The sequence below is a fragment of the Psittacula echo genome (genome assembly GCF_963264785.1).
Source record: "Psittacula echo genome assembly, chromosome: 1".
NCBI lineage: Eukaryota > Metazoa > Chordata > Aves > Psittaciformes > Psittacidae > Psittacula > Psittacula echo.
The window spans coordinates 32,540,451-32,561,087 of record NC_137735.1 but is presented as its reverse complement, the minus strand read 5'-3'; positions in this window follow the sequence as shown (position 1 = coordinate 32,561,087).

Genomic DNA, 20,637 nt, shown 5'->3' with positions numbered 1-20,637 from the left:
TTAAATGATGCTAAGTGCCTAAATATCACCTTATTACTGCCATCACCTTGATTTACATAATTGGTCTTATATGAAGCTCAATGGTGAATTTTCTGAAGAATCTCTGGTGTTAGAGGGTAAGCACTCAGATGCCTGAAGGAAAATGCAGAGGGAAAAACTATGAGAAGGGGAAAGTGGACAATCATCTGGATTATGAATCTGAGTAATACCTATAGGACCCAATACAGTAAATTTCCAGTGTTAGTTTTTCAGCTCACATAGAGTAAGCACCTATGGTCTTGTATTGTGAGTTCTGAAGGCAGAGGCCTGCGTTATTTAACTTTACATTGCTAATTTGTAACTAGTGGTTTTTGTGGTTGATCACTTCAGGTTATGCTTGGCAATCATTTCGTTATACATGCAAGAAACCCCCTTGGGATTTTTTTGTGGCACTTTGGTGAGCTTTACATACCCAAACAAAGTGATAACATAAAAATTCTGAAGCATCATCCAACTTGTTCATCAGCCTGCTTTGCTACATAAATGACTGCAGATATAATACAAGTATGCATTTGTGGGTAAATGTGATTGGAGCACAATAAGACCCTAATATCATTCAAACAGAAAAATCAATTTGCAGAGCAAATTTGACACTGGGGTGGGGTGTAAAAGATCTGTGAATGTTCATGAAAACAGGTTACCAGGCAGAAAAGTGAGAGGCTACATTGATTTCCTTCCTATGAAAAAAAAAAAGTGTGATCTATACTGTTTATAGGCATTAAAGTAGTCACATTGGAAGGGAGAAGGAGGGGCAGAGCTGGGGAGGGAAAGAGGTAGGAAGAGAATGGGAAAGTGAGGCTGTAGACATCCTGCTTTCTTGAGAATTTATGTGTTATGATATATTAATGTATTAGACACCAGAAAATCTGTTTGGGAGGGAGTAAACTTGACTGAGGACTGTATTCGCTGTTTAAAAGGGTGTGAATATTTTTTTACAGACTATGATGACATGTATGTTCCCCCACGTGGTTTCTCTTCTTTCTCATAATGACTGAGCTCACGCTTATTTTAATTCAGTTTAAATGTCAATCAATCATGAAATGCAATTTCACTGAATATATTCAGACAGCTATATGAATTTCAAATGCCTTTCACACTTGTCAAGTAATCTGATCTTAACCGGGCTTGTCAACTATTTACTTTCAGATTTTATAGCCATATTTAGGGACAGACTATAGAATTTACCAGATGAAATGTAGCCTCTGTTAGGTCTATTAGAGATTACCACTGACTTTAAAGCAGGAATTTACTGATATTGTTCACATTCACATTCTGGAATGTCATGTTTACTGGATGAAGTACCACGTGTATTGGCATTGATTTTCTATTCAAATCACAAATGGTATGGTATGCTCTGTTAGCCAAAGAATTCTTATCAAGGTAAGACCACATAAACTGCTGCTGCTGAACCATTAGAGGAGAGATTAAATACAAATTTTTCATATTAGAAAAAAATAAACAACATAAACTCTGGTATTTTTTGTATTCAAAGTAATTAGTTTTACTAGGTAAGCTACTTTCTAAATTTTGTTTCTGTAGACCACACACGAAACAAGGCACCTGAATAATTTCACATCATTTGTGATGTATCAGGATGGCGCAGTCAAAGTACTTATTTTCAATTCATTAATTAAACTGCTACCTAAGAATGTTATGAATATTGATGTGATTTGGGCAGTGTGATACAGAGGCTCTGCAGTGCAGTAATAAACTGGGACCAATTTCTTACTAGCTTGATGGAGCAGTGTGATAGTAGTAGACAACCACCTCTTACTAAAGAGAACCTGTTAAAGCATGATTATACTTAGGTCCCAGCTGGACACAGGGACAGAAGCATAGATACCACAGCAGTTCCAAAAAGACTCTCTGGAAGGAGAAGAAAAGCATGCTGTCATTGCTGACCTGAGAACAAATGAGCATAAAATGATACTCCCTAAAGGGTTTTTGAAATTGTCTAGAGTCTCCCATTTCCTAGAGTCTGCAGAAATTCAGGGAAAGGCAGACAGATTTAAAGATTTGATTGTCCTAAAATGTGTATTCTATTAAATGCTTTCCAAAACCTGTTTATTCCATACATTGCTTAAGGCACTTAAAAGTTGTTTATGCCACATAGTGGGAAATACGGAAAATTTCTTTGTATAATGAGTCAAGGTAAGGGCAAGAAAGACATGAGTCATGGTCACTTTACTGATGGTCAACTTCTTCTGAAGCAATAAAAAAAGGTCCCCTGAATCTCTTTGAATCCTAGAAAAGGAGAAAACCAGAATCTCAGACTTGATTTATAACTAAAAGTTAAACTTGCTGTACTAATGTATGAAACATCTCCCATATTAGGATAATCAATTATCCTTATAATTACAGTGCTGAAGGAATGGAGAGAAGAAAATCTACCATGTCATGTTCTGTTAGTAAAAACAAGAATAGATGCTCAGTTTGCTACATAAAATTCAAGCCGTTCATTTGGCACTGTGCTAGTTCTTTATTCCTGGGGCAAGGAAAAGGTTAGCTAATTGTCCTGCTTTTTGTCACCTAGCAGGTGTTTGATGCGAAAGGAATTAATTTCCTTCGAAAGCATGTGTTAGGTAATAGTCTTACATGCAGCAATGCTTTGTAGAACTAGGAATATAAATGAATGAGAAGTCTCCATTGCATGCTAAAAGCATGCGCTGCATGACTATGAAATACCACTTTTTACTTCATAGTAAATTAAGTATTTAGTTTGAAGGATGAGTAGCATACAGGGCTTTGGAGCAAAGAGAGACATGAAGCTTGGGCTTGGTACTGAAACTCATCAGGGTCCAAGGGTACCCTAACATGCAGCTGTTGTGGCAGAGAACTGCTGCAAGAAAACAGCAGTTTTACAGCCTCTGCCTCACCTTCTCTCCTGTGCAGCACCCTTATTTCTGCCTCCTGCCATCTTCTCTGCATACACTAAAGGGGGCAGGTAACATAGGCACCACACAAGCCAAGTGCTTGAAGTTTTGGTTTATCTGTTAGAATACCAGAATAATTTCATGGACACCAGAGATCATCTCTGATATTACTCTTCCTGTGAGTAGGTGGACATTCAGAGTTGTTAAACAGGGCATATTCCAGTATTGTGTTATATGTTGATGATTAAACATGTAAAAAATGCCTTAACCTTAATATGCAGAATATGCTTCTCAGTATAAAGTGGATTACATAAAATATCATAAAACATAGCATTTTATGAAGTTATTTAATGTTTAGGAAAAAAAAAAGAAACGAAGAAAGAAATCGCACTTTACTGTGTGATTGTGTTGGAAAAGCACAAAGAGATTCCCTGATTTTTTCTTCTTATACCAATGTAATAATTTCCAATTTGTATTTGGTACTTACTTCCCATCTCTCCAGAAAGCAACATTATTGACAGTCATTGTTCATCCAGAAGAAAGAAATTCTGACCTAAAAATAATACTTATTTTTCTTTTTTAATTTTCTGAGTTATATGCCTTGTTTAATGTCTCATTCTTTAAACACGTTCAATAGCTAAGTAATCAAAATCATACATAGATTCCTTCCATAGTAACAGGCTTAATTTAGAACTGCTAATAGAACTAGGATGTTTTTAATAGGTAAAAATGCAATAAATTAAAAGTGAAATTGTAGCTTCAAGTATTGAGAGGTAGAAAATACCAGGCAAACAGAAAGATGTGCTTGTGTACTAATTGCTGGCATAGCTAATATTCAACTGCTTTTTCCTTCCTATTGTGCAATGAATAATGCCACAAAAGGAAAACCACAGAGGAATAGTATTTTGCCAAGATACTATCATAACAGTAGTAACTATTGATGAGCTTTATTATATTGCTTTAAAATGTACCTTTTTAAAGAGCACCTACTTATTTTTTAATAATCCCAACAGCAGGCATATTTAACCCCAAAACTAAATTAATAAAAAATTAATATACTAATTTCTTGCTTGAAAAATATATTTTCCAAAAGGATTTTATTATTAGATGTCAAGAGATGTCATGTAAGATTTACTGGCATTTTTTGTTATGATAAATGATTTTTTCATAGGTATTTCACAAGGTTTTAGTTAAGTGAGTAAGAAATAATTCTCTAAAGATATATTTGCACTAACAACACATGGCAGTAGTATATGTTTTTAATGCTGCAATAGAACTCAGTCTCTGCTAGGGTTACACTGTGCTCTGCTCTATAAAGTATTCCAACACAGAAACTGATAACTGTTTCTAATGATGGGTCAAATTCTTGCCTCAATTTCACAGATCATCTACAGTTTTTCATATAAACTATTCAGGCATATAGAAACATGTATGCTACTATATCTACTATATGCTCTGAAAAAGTACTACTGTCTTAAGCATATTTAATAAATATATTGCACCTTTGAGCCTCATATATCAAATGTATTGTGCTCTAAATTTGTCTTTGAAAACCCCCCCTCCGCATTCTTGCCCCACTATGGTCTATGACTGATCAGCAAGTGTATAAATGTGTCAGGTTTAGTACAGACGTTGTCATTGTCCTGGAAAAGGAATGGTGCCAGATCCATAAATATACTTAGGAATACAACAGCTTTTGAAAAGAGTAGGAACTAAACGCTGTAATAACTTTTTGGTACCTTTGGTGCCTTTACCTAGTAACGTATATTTGTATGATATATTTACCTTAATAACATTGTTGATCTTGGATGGCTGTGGATTTGTTTTCATTGAAAAGATGCTGCAGCAGTGGGAATATTCTTCCTCAGCCATTAAGGAATCTGCTGCTTTTTGTAGAAAGATATTTATATAGTAACAATGAATACTGCAAATAGAGAAGCAAAGGGCAGGATAGGGGATTTCCTGAGCTGATCAGCTAGCAAGTATGGCAAACAAATATGACAATTGAAAAAATAAATTTTCAAGTTTGATAGCTTGAATTATTATATTGTTTTTTCCATCTTTTTTCTATGGGAAGAGCAATCAAGATTCTTTCTAGTGTCATAATGAAATCTTCAGAGAAAATTGGCTTGTAAAAACCCAGGCAAGACTTGGAAATGTTTTCTACCTAAGACTTTTCCACTGAAACAGATGAATCGGTAAGCCCTATAATTGGAATAACTTCTTGCCCTCTAGAGAGAGAGTTATTCGTAGAGGTCAAAACAGGGGTTACTGGTAGGTCAACTGAGATAGCCATTACTGCGCAGTGTTTAGGCTTTAAGTAAACCAGAGATGTTATAATGTGGAACTTCTGGTTCTTGATTTGGTTTCCTAAGGTCATCAAGAAAAAGACAGCTTATTAAGCCAGAAATCATTGAGGAAAAACATTAGACCCTGTCTCTAAATGGACATATCAGTTTAAGTAAAACTGGTTTTGATACTTCTCTAGTTATAGTGTAACAAACCTGTTTAGACACCAGTACCATTCAGCAACATCATTTAACTGCTTTCTTGACCCATTACCTGTTTTCTTGTTTATTTATCATATTTCACTTGATATTTTCATTAGCATACTATATTCAAGCTAATAATACTTTTCATGTCTGAAATTCCCTCATTAAAATCACAAGTATCTACATTCTGATGAAAATAAATGGCCACTAAAATAGAAATGTGATTGGTTAACTAGAGCTTCTATGTATGTTGTACAGTCTAGTGTGAATGCTCTTGAAAACCAAAGCTCACACTTTCTTCCCAGTGTATTTTAAAGACTGAAAACATATCAATCCAATGAATATTTTTGGTACACCCTCCTTCAGTAAAATTATTTGCATATAGTGCTATAAAGGGAATTGAAAATAGGAGAAAATGGTGGATTTTGTTTTGTTTTCAGGTTTAGCTGTGAATAACAGACAAATTATTCATTTTATGTAACAGCTATGGTTGTGAATTGTCGTCCACCAGAAATTAATCTCTTCTAATTCTAAGAACTTAGTACTTTTTTTTTTTTTTTTTTAATGTGAAAATTGGTCACATCTTACCTTCAGATGAGATAGATACACTGCCTGCTTCCTGAAAAACACAAGAATAAAAGAAAACACAAGTCTACTCCCAGACAGGAGCTGAAGTATACTCTAAACAGTGCCTGATCTGGACTTTTGGGGAATCATAGCTCCGGGATAAATGGCAGCATGCCCAAGCATGTAAGTAAAGATTCAGCCTGGAAGAAGAATGTAGATCTGTGTGTTTATTCTGAAGTTTAGCTTACCTCAGTGCTCAATGCTTTTCCAACACAGACAGATCTATCCTCCAGTTATGGTATGTTTTGGCTAACAAACATGGAAGCTTTCCAAAGCTGACTTTTCTATTTTGATGAGTTATCAGAACTTATTTTATGCAGCAGCTGTCAGCCTCAGTTGGCTTGAGCTGATTGCTTGTTTACCATGTATCACAGGAACTACTGTCAAGCAAATACAAAACACCAACCATCAAGAATCAATAATACTAATGGGACCCTGGCAGTAGCTCTGTTTAGAGTCTGTTATTTGAATCTGAATGTCACTTAAAGAGAATTTAAACAAGGATATTTCACCAGTTCAGTTATGATCCAGTTTTGTTCCATCTGTATCAGTGATTCTATTAGGATTTTCAGTCCTTTATTATATTCATGGACAAATATAAAAATTAGACATGACATTTCCTGGGATAAAAGTATCATTCTGACTGTACACACAATGAATATTGTTTCAATTTTAAAAAAGGATACAACTTGACAGGGAAATGGGGAAATCCGAATGCTAGTTTGCGGGCAAGAAATCACCTGACCTGTGAAATGATATTTTAGCATGAAACATTACAGAAATATTCTCTCAGGATCAGGTACATTAGTATACATAGGCGAAGAGTAACACATTTCTTAAGATCTTTCAATGACGTTCTTCCAGTATATTAGGAGGATTTTTTAGATTGTTCTCATTATTTTTACTGACCCACTTGATCTTAATGGTTGCCATCACTAGTAACTGACAAAAAAATGAAGCTACTATTAGCCTCCAGAAAGGTACGTGTCATACTGCTTGAATCTTTGTTACTACACCTTTTTTAAACTGTTGTTTCTGCACCATGGGGAGCCATGAAATTAATTAAGAAAAATGAGTTTACATCTGTCAGAGGACTTCTATTTTCCATCCAGGGTTTCAATGGAAAAGTAGAGGTTACTGTTCCGCCTCCCTGCTCCCCCAAAGTGAAAGCAATCATAGAATCATAGAATCATAGAATAGTTAGGGTTGGAAAGGACCTTAAGATCATCTAGTTCCAACCCCCCTGCCATGGGCAAGGACACCCCACACTAAACCATGTCACCCAAGGCCTCATCCAACCTGGCCTTGAACACTGCCAAGGATGGAGCATTCACAACCTCCCTGGGCAACCCATTCCAGTGCCTCACCACCCTCTCAGTAAAGAATTTCTTCCTTAGATCCAATCTAAACTTCCCCTGTTTAAGTTTGAACCCATTGTCCCTTGTCCTGTCACTACAGTCCCTGATGAATAGTCCATCTCCAGCATCCTTGTAGGCCGCTTTCAGATACTGGCAGGCTGCTATGAGGTCTCCACACAGCCTTCTCTTCTCCAGGCTGAGCAGCCACAACTTTCTCAGCCTGTCTTCATACGGGAGGTGCTCCAGTCCCCTGGTCATCCTCGTGGTCCTCCTCTGGACTTGTTCCAACAGTTCCATGTCCTTTTTATGCTGAGGACACCAGAACTGCACACAATACTCCAAGTGAGGTCTCCCGAGAGCAGAGCAGAGGGGCAGGATCACCTCCTTGGACCTGCTGGTCACGCTCCTTTTGATGCAGCCCAGGATACAGTTGGCTTTCTGGGCTGCAAGCGCACACTGAAGCCGGCCATGTTCATTTTCTCCTCGACCAACACCCCCAAGTCCTTCTCTGCAGGGCTGCTCTGAATCTCTTCTCTGCCCAACCTGTAGCTGTGCCTGGGATGCTCCGACCCAGGTGTAGGACCTTGCACTTGGCATGGTTAAACTTCATGAGGTTGGCATCTGCCCACCTCACAAGTGTGTCAAGGTCCCTCTGGATGGCATCCCTTCCCTCCAGTGTATCAACCGAACCACACAGCTTGGTGTCATCAGCAAACTTGCTGAGGGCACACTCAATCCCACTGTCCATGTCACCAACAAAGATGTTGAACAAGACCGGTCCCAACACCGATCCCTGAGGGACACCACTCGTTACCGGTCTCCAGCCGGACATCGAGCCATTGACCACAACTCTTTGTGTGTGGCCATCCAGCCAGTTCTTACATGTTAAAGGGTGTATGTTAGTAGTATTAGGTCTGATTTAGCAAAGTGTTCTGTTTATATGTATCAACTTACTGGAACAGAAGAGTGTGCAGAGGTCTTTCCTGTGAGTATCCAAACACCTAGTCACATAGAATTAGAGGAAACCTGGATCATATATAAGTTCCTTAACCTACGTGATTCATTTCCTCTCTCTCTAAAACTTGATTATTCTGTTCCTTAGGCTCCTAATATATTATGTAATGAAAATCTGAAACATCAAGAAAAATTTTGAGGTTCTCAGGTAGGGTATGCTGTACGTTACCTGAGAACAGATAGGGTACATTAAAATAGTATTAAATAAATTGTTAGGAAAGCCACTACAGTATTACTTTTAATAATAAAAAACCAATAATATATTCACAACAGTAGTATGAATTCATTGAATGTAGTTTGATGGGATTGCTTTGGTAAATCATTTTTTCTGAAGTTAAAAAAGACACCAAGCAAACAGGCTGTGGTAAAATTTATCTGTCGCATAATTGCCCTGAAATTAGTGGTTTGTTTATAAATGTAGGGCCAGATTCCATGTTGATACAAACCCTGTTCAAATCTTTTGAAGTCACTGTGACTGTTTGGATGCAGGTTAGCACGGAGCTTGAACTGTATGTTCGGTAGTTTTGTGCATAGGGTTATCGGTGGTGACAGTCAGATGCTGCTTACGAGCTGTGAAAATGCTACACCTGGAGGACATACAGAGAATTGCAGCACTCTTTTATAACAAGTAACTGACAGCGTGTGAAAAATCTATCCGCAATTTAAAGAACTTCTGCTGAGTTAATGATATCTTTATCATAACTGAGCTCTTCGTTGCTATATTGTTTAACCTAATTTTTTTTTTAATAAAAGCTATTAACTGCAGCCATGAAACTATTCTCCAAAAGAAAAAGAACGTTTCAGGAAACTGCTCAGTCTCTGGTAAAAGGAAATTGGGTTGAATTATGCAGTATCAGATAGAGACAGTACGATTGATACTTGTTTGAAGAGAAACAAAGTATAGTTCTATCTTATTGCTCTGTTAAACACAATGTTTACTAAGTTTACACAGTTTCATAATCTTTAAAACTTAATAGCATGCCACTGATTTAACGTCATTTACTGTCTTTCAGAAACTATGGAATAAAATGAAGTATCTTTTACATCCCTTGAGAATATATTTTCCCAAACTAAGTAGCAGGCATGGAAAGATGTAGTGTGATCATTCATGTCTGTATCAATACTCATACATGTATGAATGAAGCAGTAAGTAAGTTGGTTCTCTCACAAGAATGAAAATTCCTTGAGAACTGCCTTTGTGTCAGGTCTGGGCAGATGGATTACTAAGATAAATGGATTGAAATATGTATGATTAACAGAGTAAAAAGCCCATGTTAAATGGAAAAGTTCCTCTTTTATACTGTAACAACTGACTTCAATGTTCAGGAAGAGGTCCTAGCTGAATGACACAAAGGAAAGTTTCAATACTGACTCTCCTGTTGTTTGGCTTTAGAGGCAATCTCCACAGTGAGGACCAACTGGCAATGTGCATGTAACTGCTGGCCTGGGCTGTTCTCCTCTTCTGAGGATTCCATCCTGTGATTTGCAATTTTGTACCATGAAAACTTTCTCTGCCTTTCAGATCTGGTGAATAAACACATCTGCAGCTTCCTGGACCCTGTCTCCAGCTTCCCACAGCCCTGCCCTGCCCAGCCCTGGGCCCTGCCAAGTCAGACCTACCTCTGAGCCAGCATCCTGGCCTGTCCGCACCTGAGCTGCCTGATACCTGGGACTGGGACTACCTGCAGCTGCCCTACTCCTGACTCTGCCCAACCATCTGGGTACCATGATGGACCTCAGCTCCCTGCCCCTGAGGTGGTACTGTGCCCTGGCAGCACTTGTGGTAACAAATCTGGCTCCAGCTCCTCTGTCACCTAACAAAGGAGAGCTGCATGTAAGTATGATGCTCTCTTGTCTTTCTTCATTATTGGCACCAACTGGCCTCCAGCTCCTCAACAAGCCACTGCTGTGGCTGGGCAATAGCAAAGAGCAGCTTCGCCGCATGAGCAGTTAAAGCCGTAGCTTGCAAAACAGTCTCAAATTTGTAATTGTTAAAGAGACTATGATCATTTAAGTGTGTGAAAGTTACATGTAAATGCTAGTAGAATAGCAGAGCAGCATGAATCATTTTACTGACAAAGGAAATTAAGGCAAACCTTGTGACTTGGTTCACAAGGTACAAATGACATTCCTTTTGAATAGGAACAACAGTCATTACCTGTCTTTTGTTAGGTTGTATAAGCCCTAGTAATTTCCTGGTGAAATGAAAGATCAGCCCAGGAAATGGAAACACCGGAATTCACCTTCGTTTTTTTCTGTGAAAGGTCCTATGGATGTTGGTAAACAAAATACAAAGACAGTTTTGTTTTGTTTTGTTTTAATTTTCAAAATTAAGGAAATAAAGGGGAAGTTAAATGTTACATAAAAAAAAGCAGTACTTTGAAAAGAACTAGACAGGGAACATTAGTGTAAATGTCAATGAGGTTTAGGAACAGGGAAAATGCAGAATAAATTTGTTTGATCTAGAATTAATTTCCACTCTGAACGTAAACAGTTGGCTTTGGAGCCTCTTCTTGCATGTTTATGTTCATGAATATTTTTCTGGGATAGGAAAACAAAGTTGCAATGTGCTATCTGTAAAAATACCAAGAGCTGATAGAAGAAAAGGGAGCTTTTCCTTCTACTGCAGCATTAACAGTGCTTTTTTCTTGGAGGAACTTTTGACCCTATGCCAATATCCATTGCCAGTGCATGAAAACTCAGGCTCGCAAGGGCAGCAGCATGTCTTTTCTGCAGCAGAGGCCAGAGTAAGTTAATAGAACTCTGCTCAGTCATGAACAGTGCTTGGGAAGTAGAATTCTTGTAGCTACTCCCATGATGATTGGAAATACTACTTTATAAACCTCAACCTGCAAACTGAACTGATAGAGATCAGAATGATCAGAATACATCCTATGTGATTAGCAATAATCAATATAAATGTAGTACCATATCAGCTACAATGAAGAAAATTATCTTCATCCTAGCCAGACCTGGTACACTCCTCAGCCAAGTCTTATAGGAAAATTAAATCATAGAAGGGCTCAATTTTCTACGTAAATATTGTCTTGCATAATTAACAATCTACTACAGGAACACTAAATATTTCTCATGTGAATGCTGTTTGGAAAGAGAAGAAAAATAATTGGTTCTTTGGAGAACTATTTCAAATCCATGGCTGCTTTTGTATTTGTAATGTGGAAATTGAGAATGAAAGGTGGAATTTGAAATAATAAGTGATCTTTGTTTAATTACATATTCTTGTATGTAGACTGATCACTAATTATGTGTCAAACAGTAATTTTATTTTGTATTTGAGATTAGTGACAGAACCATTGATTCTAATGAAGGCTAATCTCTTAAATGCTGGAAGTATCGTCTGCTATTAGAAGTCTGAGTTATTTTGTAATTTGTAAACCAGAGATTTGTCCAGGTAGATTTCAATAGATTTTAATTTGCATAGCAAGAAAATTTTCTCTGCACCAGTTATTCCATAATTATCCACTCTTTCATACTTTGTTAAGCAGCTGTTAACAGTCACTTTTAGATAGTAAAGTGGTTTGAGAAGGCCGTATCTTTTGAAAGCAGAAATGTGGAGAAACATTTTCAAATAAATTGGAGATGACACTGCTATCTCTTTTCTGTTCTGTATGAATCTATTGTTATTTATTGTTGTGCAATGAATTGTGCAAACTTGAAGAAGGTTAATGGGAAATTGACAAAATGTTAAAGCACACCAACACTATAGAATGAAACACGGTTTCCAGGTAAGCAGAAATATACTGCAGAAGCGTGGCTAGAAATATTCACTCATGTGGCAAGAATGTGTGTAAAAATACCAGCAAAAACCAGAGAGAATGAGAAAATCTCTTACAACTTGGAGGGAAAGTTAGTTTACAATGGCAATAATACAGTAGATTGTAATCTTAGAGTTAATAAGTGAATTTTCAGCACTGTCTTGCATCTGCAAACTTATTGCAGAAAACATGGAGTAAGAGGTCTTAAGCTGAGAAATCCCCAATCAGTAAAATGGGTTACTGTAGTTAGTTTATGAAAATAAAGCAAATCTTCTTTCTTTATTTTATTACTACGGTAATAAAAAGTAATGCTTTTTTTTTTTTTTTTTTTTTTTTTTAGTGTTTGTGAGTGAAGGCTATGTTTAAAACTTTGTATTTTTCAAGAAAGCTTAACATTTTCTTCATGGCAAAAGTTATATTACATAGTATAGGTGTGCTATCTTTCACCTGTACCCAGTTTAACTCTCCAGGTATTTCTCTGGGGAAACAAAAGGAAAAAGAAAGAAGGTAGGGGTTAGGTGTATACAGTTATTTAGGATGTTATTGTGAAGCCAGAGCCCAAAGAAACTCAGGGATTTAGGAGAACTTCCACCTGACAAGGCTTCACAGAGATCAAAGAAGGATGGTTAGCCAGGTAGAAAATACGGTAGCTTAAGGTAAAGGGCTGGTGGTGCAAAACTGTTGAGATGCACAAAATTTACCTGCCAACATTTGAAATGGAAGCAAATTACAAGTTGATAGGGTTACAGAAAACCTTGTTAACCTCAAACTCTTCCACTGACGATTGTAAATCTTCAGTAGATTTGCATGTATTTCTCTTCAAAGGAAGGCAGCCTGCAAGGTGGTCTAAAATACTAAAGCTTAGCCAAATGATGAGTATTTCAGCAGTATTTCTCAGCTGCTTATCATAGAAAAGTGATTGCCTATGTGAGCTGAAGAAGCAAATAAAGTGAAGAGTTAGTCCAGAAGATTGTACGTGATTTAAAAGCCTGGTTTGCTAATAAAATGAATAAAAGAAACTTATTGGTCAGCATATATTGTGTCCTGTCTGTATCAACTGTGCAATGTAGCTTTTCCTGTGAAGACTTTCTACTATAGTTCAAGGTACGGAGATCAATGCACACAACTCTGAATGCTCCTGAGCCTTTGAGCCTAGAAGGCCAAAGTGTGTCACCCTAAGATGGCAAAATACAGAATGAAGTTCATGTGGCCATGCCAGAGATGAGTGGAACATGATTTTGCCAAGGAGGTCCATGGCAGAAGTATACTCAAATTACAGATTTAGCACAAATGATCAGAAATAAAGCTAGATAATGTGGTCAGGTTACAGATACCAAGAAGCCAGTCTTTCTCTCCTTTTTACTTCTTCCTTGGGCTGAAATGTGACATTTTGTTCTGTAAACTGAAGTCATACTAGTATTTACCTTTCCTGATATTTTTATAACTGAAAGCTTCTAGGGCTATAAGAATAGATTAATGGAATGACATTCCTACAAAGCATACATTACTAAATTTCAATGTGTGTATTTTCTCTGGTTATAACTTTATAGACAAAAATCACAAATATTGCAGGATAACACTGTCACTGTCTCTCCAGGGGAATTATTCATAGAATTATATTGCTACTATGGCAGATACTCTAACTTCTATAGAAATTAGGGTTTGTGGTTCTTAATAGAGAAATTATAACTAATCATGGAATAGTTAGTGTTGAAAGGACCATCTAGTCCAAGGATCATCTAGTTCCAACCCACAAATTAATAAATAAAAATTATTTTTCCTCAGTAAGCAATAGTTGAAAATCTGTACTTTGATTTTAAAAATATGCATATTTTATAGTGGATGCTAATATTCTGAAGTACGTAGGTACTTAGTATCTGAAGTATTTGAACCTTCTTGTCAAATGTCATTGAATGCCCTGTTAGGCTATAAGGATGAATCACAAAGTGATGTTACTAAGAGAAGTACTTGCAAAGCACAAAAGATGTGAGTTAAAAATCATGGAGAATAGAGGCAATTGTAAGGCTGTTAACATTTTGTGTGTCTAAATCCTATATTGAAATGACTGATAATGTAAACATAGTTTAAGAGTACTTAAAACCTCCATCACATCAACTTGATTTTCAGTGTGACGGGTAGAAACAAAATCACAGGCCATAATGGCAAGGTGTTTTAGATGTTGTGTGTAATGGCAAATTTTATGGCTGGCTTGCTGCTTGCTTCCCAGCATATTGTGTGTTATAAAAAGAATCTATTTAATCTGTTTGCATTTCTTGTTCTCTGTTTGCTTTTTAAAATAAATACAAACTTGTGCCATGCAGTTGCTTAGGCTGTCACAGGACTAACTTTTTCAGTGCATTAGAGTACTGCAGAAAAATAGCTTAATAGCTGAATGTTTGCTTAGACATCAGTGTTCTTTAATTGCTACTGAGCAACAGAATAAGGATGACTTTCTGCAGGTAGTGGACAGAAATACATTTCTGAGGGAAATCAGTAAACTTAAATAGTATGGTGCTAAAATCACAAAATTAGTCCAGTATGTGCCCTAATTCTGATCTTTTTGCTAAAGAGTGTCCTTGAAGAGTACTTATTATTCTTTGAAAACTGCCTTTCAACAATTATTTAGTGGCAAATATATGCAGATACTTGCAAAAGAACTATCAAATACAGATTTGGTATTTATTATATATTTCTCATCCTGTTCCTGTTGTACTTGATTTCACATTGAAAGCTGGTATTTATATTTACCTGAACAAAGTTAGTTACTTGGTGGTAATTCAAACCTTTGCAGAGCAAGAGCTAAACTATTTTGAGGCTACACGTACAAATAGCAGTTTCTTTGACTGGAAGGAAAATTTCAAGCAATGTCTCAATCCTCCCCCAAAATATTAATGAAAATAACTAATGTACTAACTAATTTCAACATGTCAAGAGATAAAAAGAAAGCTGCAATATTTGTTTGGAAATGTGTCTCTGTTTTATAAATGTAAACTGTTAAATCTGTGAGAATTCAATTGGTGAAAGAGTAATGCAAAATATTAATGAAAAATAAAGACATCTCTGTAATATTAATTTGTGTTAATTTCCCAAACTTTACATGAGCTAGTTTTCTCTGTGTATGGAACACTCATTACATTTCTTGGAATAATTAAAGAGTTTGATGAACAGAGCTTCCTTTCAAATATTCCAGTCAACAGTGCTTTGTTTATTCAAATGTTACAAGCAACCTAGGAAATTGTAGGAGCAATTCTTGTATCCACTTCTGATTGAAGTACAAGCAGTTTTAAAAATAGTTTGTTATATTGCATTACTATTTGTTCTGAAATTCATTATCTAACAGAGTATAGAAAGATAATGAAGGTTTTATTTGCATTTCTTTTCAGACTGAGAGTATAAGTTCATTGTAATGGTAATTTTTCACTGAAAAAACCCTGAAGAATCCCTAAATGTCTATTTGTTATCTGCTAATCTTCCAAACAGAATGTTTCTATCTTTTAATTATTATAAGCTACTTTCCCACCCCTCTCTTTACAGCAATTTCAAAAGTGCACGATTTTGAAGTTTGCTGTCTCTATTAATGCCAATAAATTTATTGGAGCAATACGTTCATAGGATGAACTGGTTAGTTTGCTGATCTGACAGAAAACTAATCTTTTTTTTTTCCTTTCTTTTCCGTTTCTTTAGTTTTCTATCAGATCAGTCAGTTGAGCTGAGACACCCTGAAGCCACAAAGTCATTTACACGAAAGAAGGGGCTAGAGCACACAAGTGGAGACAGAAATGAGATGCGGAGATACCCGTTTTGGTGGCCATTAGATTTGATCTCATCTAGTCTGAAACTGCATTCTCTGACAGCCAAAATTACAAGAAAAGATGTCTTCCCTCATACCTCACATCACAGACTAATTTGTTCAGCAGTCTTTTGAGCATAGATGTGAGGTTGCTGCTCCTAATCAGCAGAAGACAAATTTGTCTTTCTATATCTTGTTCACTAGACTTGTAGTGAAAAATAGTGTACTCCAGAGGTGAGAGTCCAACCAGTCTGCTTTTCACCTAGCAGATATATAACAATCAAGTAGAAAGAGGTAAAACACTTCCACTGGGAGCTGTTTCATCCATTCAGGTGGCAAAACAAACACTTATCAGGTTGGGTTACAGAAAAGCCTGTGCTTACAGCAAGTTTCCTACTAAATTCTGTTAGTAGATAAATGGCTTTTTGCAAAGGTGGAAAAGGTTTTCTCATCCGCCTACTGTTTCCATATGTGAGTGTTGGTGATCTTGCCAGGTCTATATTTCCAGCATTTTAAAAAACCTTGCTAAATTCATGATCTGAAATACGTAATGTGGGAGCTATTTAGAAGGGTTACTTAGTATTATATAAGTTAAAAGATAAATCCACTAATTGATACAGCAAGCTTTCTGAGCACCTGTACCAAGCTGGTGCAAAGCAACAGCAAACAAGGGATTAAAAATATGTTGTACTTTGCATGGGTAATCAGTTTTTGGCAAAAGGACAGGAAGAGAGGATGGAAAGAGTAATCCTGCAAGCAAAAACCTTGTACCTGTAACTACATGGTAACAATCGGGTAACGCAAGAAGGTTCTTCACAGAGTTTGAATATTGTTAGAATGCACCAAACAGGACTCCTTATCAGGGTTTGAGTAACTACTACCTCTCTAAGTATTTTGGTCAATATAGCTGGTGTAAGAAAAGAAGCATATATTGCTTCACAGAACTGTGGAAATTTTATGAGTTGTATCTATATTTGCGGGTAAATAAAGTTAATTATCGCAACTTCAACAAGCATCTTTCAAAGGTGCATTCATGGTAACCATATTTTATAGCCTCTCTAACTTGCCAGGATGAACACATATCAAATAATAAAGGCTGTTAGCAGTAGAGCTCTGGGCTTAATTACTTAATGACCTGTACCTACCTTTCTGTTTTTCATGCAATTGAGGTCAAGATGAATACACTGCTGTTCTGAATTAGTAGCTTTACACACCATCTCCTGGTACAAAATGGACAAAGCAGTGATGAGCAGGACCTTATGACAGCCTGCAGCTAAGAAGTGCATGTATTAACCTTTAAGAACACCTTACCTCACTGCATCCAATAAAGAAAGATCTTAACTATTTTAGTCAGAATATATTTACCAAACATGATTTATTTCACCCTATTTAGTATTTAGGAGGCAAACTGGTATTTCCTATTTAACCAGAGCTTATATCACAAGTGCTTTTCCATGGTATGCCTTTAATTCAGAGCATATACACCTGCTGGGTGGAGCTCAGTAGGGTGTAAATGAGATAAAGAACATTAAGCCACTGCTATACAATAAGCTGCTCCTAGCTCATGTGGCTTCTGGCAAAATGGTCTTGGCCTGAGTACTTCTGGAGTATCTGCAGTGTTTTCTAATGGGTATACCTTGCATTTGTGAGTTTCTAAACTTAAAAGCCTCTGAGCTTTCTCTAGTGGAGTCAGTAGTTGTTATTAAAATGTGAAAAGAATAGCTGATTCTTTCAGAAGACTGTGACAGCCGGGTAGAATAAAGGTGGCTTATCCTTATCTGTCCTGAAAACTGCATTTTTAACAGGTAATAGGTTTTTGCTTCAACGCGTTTGGTGATCTTTTCAGTTTCATCAAATGCTGTGCAACACTTTTTGCTACTTAGCAAGTACCCTTGATCTAGTAAGGCCTATTTGTTGTCTGCTGCTTTCACAGCATGACCATATTGACAAGCAGTGAAGCAGAATATAACAGACCTAGAAGGAAAGCCAATTGGTTTTTGAGGACCTAGAACCCATGCTGTGCATGTTTGGGAGATTTTATATCAGAATAGCTCTAGTCTGGTCTCCTGATCTTCATGCCAGTTAATGGTTAGAGCACTCTGACCCAGGTTTGTGTTGGCATTAATAAGATGCACATCTCCTGGTTTAGTTTCATCTGAAGGGATCCATTTTGGGTGGCTTGAGACAATCCTGTAGTGCAAATCAAAGCATGTTAACTGAGGAATATTAGGAGATTTGTACTGGAAGTGTATTTCCAATCCAAACAAAAATGCTAATGCAGACTCGCTGTCAGTTTTTGTGTGAGTTACAGGTTCTTGTCTCCTTGAACTGACTTTTATTTATTCACCTACTAAACCTGTGCTTTGACATTTTATCTCCCTTGAGAATGAAGAAAGTTGCTCCTCAAAGTAGAGAAATCCCTCTCTTTCTAGAGGGTTTTGCCCAACGTGTGAAATCTGGTAGAGAGCTGAACGTATATCCGAGAGTATAAAAGAAATTCAATCCAAAATGTGTTTCACAGGGAATTTTTCTATAGCTAGTCAGTTGTCCTTTGTAACTCATCTTGGGTTTAGGATCTTAATGTGAGTTAGAAGTGATGAGGTAGCCCCTTTCTTTGGAATACTTTAAAATAGTACATAAAATAGGCAAAAATAATACTGAAAAGCTTTCCTCTTGCAATTCGGGGCATCAAGCCAAGGGAAACTCATTGTGTGGGGATTTCTCATTAGGAACCAGAATAAATAAAGGCAGCTGAGTAGTGTTTTTTAGAAATGTCTGGAAATAACCTGGTTATAGTTGTTGAAATAAGCAAAGTGACTGCATAGCTCAAGCAAAATAAAAACATACAAACACAACATTACTGTTATGTTTGTAAAGAGACTACTTTTGGCTTAGACACTTAATGCCATTTAAAAATATTTTTGAATCTTTATCCTATATCTCAAGGTCTTAAATAAAATGTTGCATTTTTTCTTAGTCTGCAGAAGGAAAGTTTCATTCAGTGAAAAATCTTCCATAAAGAAGAAAAACCCTTTAAGCCAGTCTGGAGAGAAGCTCATTGTATTCTCTTATACTTTTTGTTCTGGGCACCTGAGCAGGGAACAATGCACCACTTTTCAGCAGAACAAAAGATTCCTTCATTGCCCAAATGCTGGGAAAGATGACAGCTGCAAAATCGGAGCCTCAGAGGACAGGTAGCTTGCATGAGTCCTAATAGGAAATGAACTGTTCATGAAGACTTTAATGTCTAAAACCCTGTCTAGTTCAAACTAAAGTAAGATTAGCCTCCTTTAAAAACATGTACATGTTTAATGGTAATCCTAGATGATTATGGTTGTGAGAGATCAGATGCAGAAGTCATACACTGATGTATATGAGAAAACTTTTCAAGTTTTAGTATACTAAAAATATAAATTATATTTCTTTTATGTGTATTTGCATTTTCATCTTAAATTATCTCAAGCAAATTCTATTAAACTGAAGAGATTAACTGCATACCATTAGAATTTGAATTCCTTAGCTTGAATTTCTTATATAATTTAAAAATAAGACGTGGGATAAATGTTGTTAATTGACTGAAGAAGTTTACATTTACACTCTCATGTTAAGTGTAAGACAGTAATCTTCTGCGTTTTTTTAGACGGAAATATATTATTAGGTTATAACTGTATTTTAGGCTTCCTGACAGTTGTAGTGGAAGAAGGCGACATAGAGGGTGTGGTGAATGACAACTAGGCACTAAACTGAAGTACTAGAAGAGCTTAAAGGTGGGTGCCTGACTTTTGCTCCTGCCATTCACCACAGATGTAGGTAGGTTTGCCATTGTATTGCTCTCTCATATCCATGAGTCATGCAAACTAACTATAATAATTGTGTGAAAGATACCGTGGGCTGTTCCTGCTTAGTTATATAATTTTTATCAGGAGATTTTGACCGTAATTTGAAGCTGAAATTTGAACTTGTAGGAAGGCTTTTCAGGAAAATGCATAACATCTGATTACGACTGATTCTGTAAAGTCTTAACAATTCTGTCAAGATAGTGGTTTTGTGCTACCTTTACACAGAAGTATGAATAGGATGTGCCTCCTCATTAAAATCTTTTTCTTTCACTGGCTAAACACAAAGAGATTTAGAAATTGGATTTATGAATCTGCATTCCTTTTTTTTTTCATGTTTTTCAGGTGTTCATATAAAAATTCTGTGCTAGGTGACTATAATGTTCACAGCATCCTTGCCAAACAACTTGGAAAAGGAAGTTGAGATAACTGTCATGCTCACCTTCTCAGTTCCTGCCTGTTGGTGTGGGCATGTTTTTATACAGCCTGTTTCACTTTAGCCTGTAATTGTTGCAAGAGGATTTGTTTTCATGCGTATAAAATAGGTGGAACATCGAAAAGCTATCGGTTTTGCAGCTGTCATCATATAGCTGGGCTTTCTCTGTATAAGCAGTGTTGCAACACCTTATGAAAAGGGGACTAAGCTGGCAGCGGAGAAGGGAATGACCAGAGGAGAAGAAATATTTCAACAGCCCCAAAGGCAGGCAAAAGAAAATCTGTAGCATTTATGTGAATTGCAACCTGTTCTTCAAATTCAGAATGTCTAAACCCAAGTTGTTCCCAGCTACTACCACTGGGCTGTAATTTCTGATGGAACAATGATAATAATATT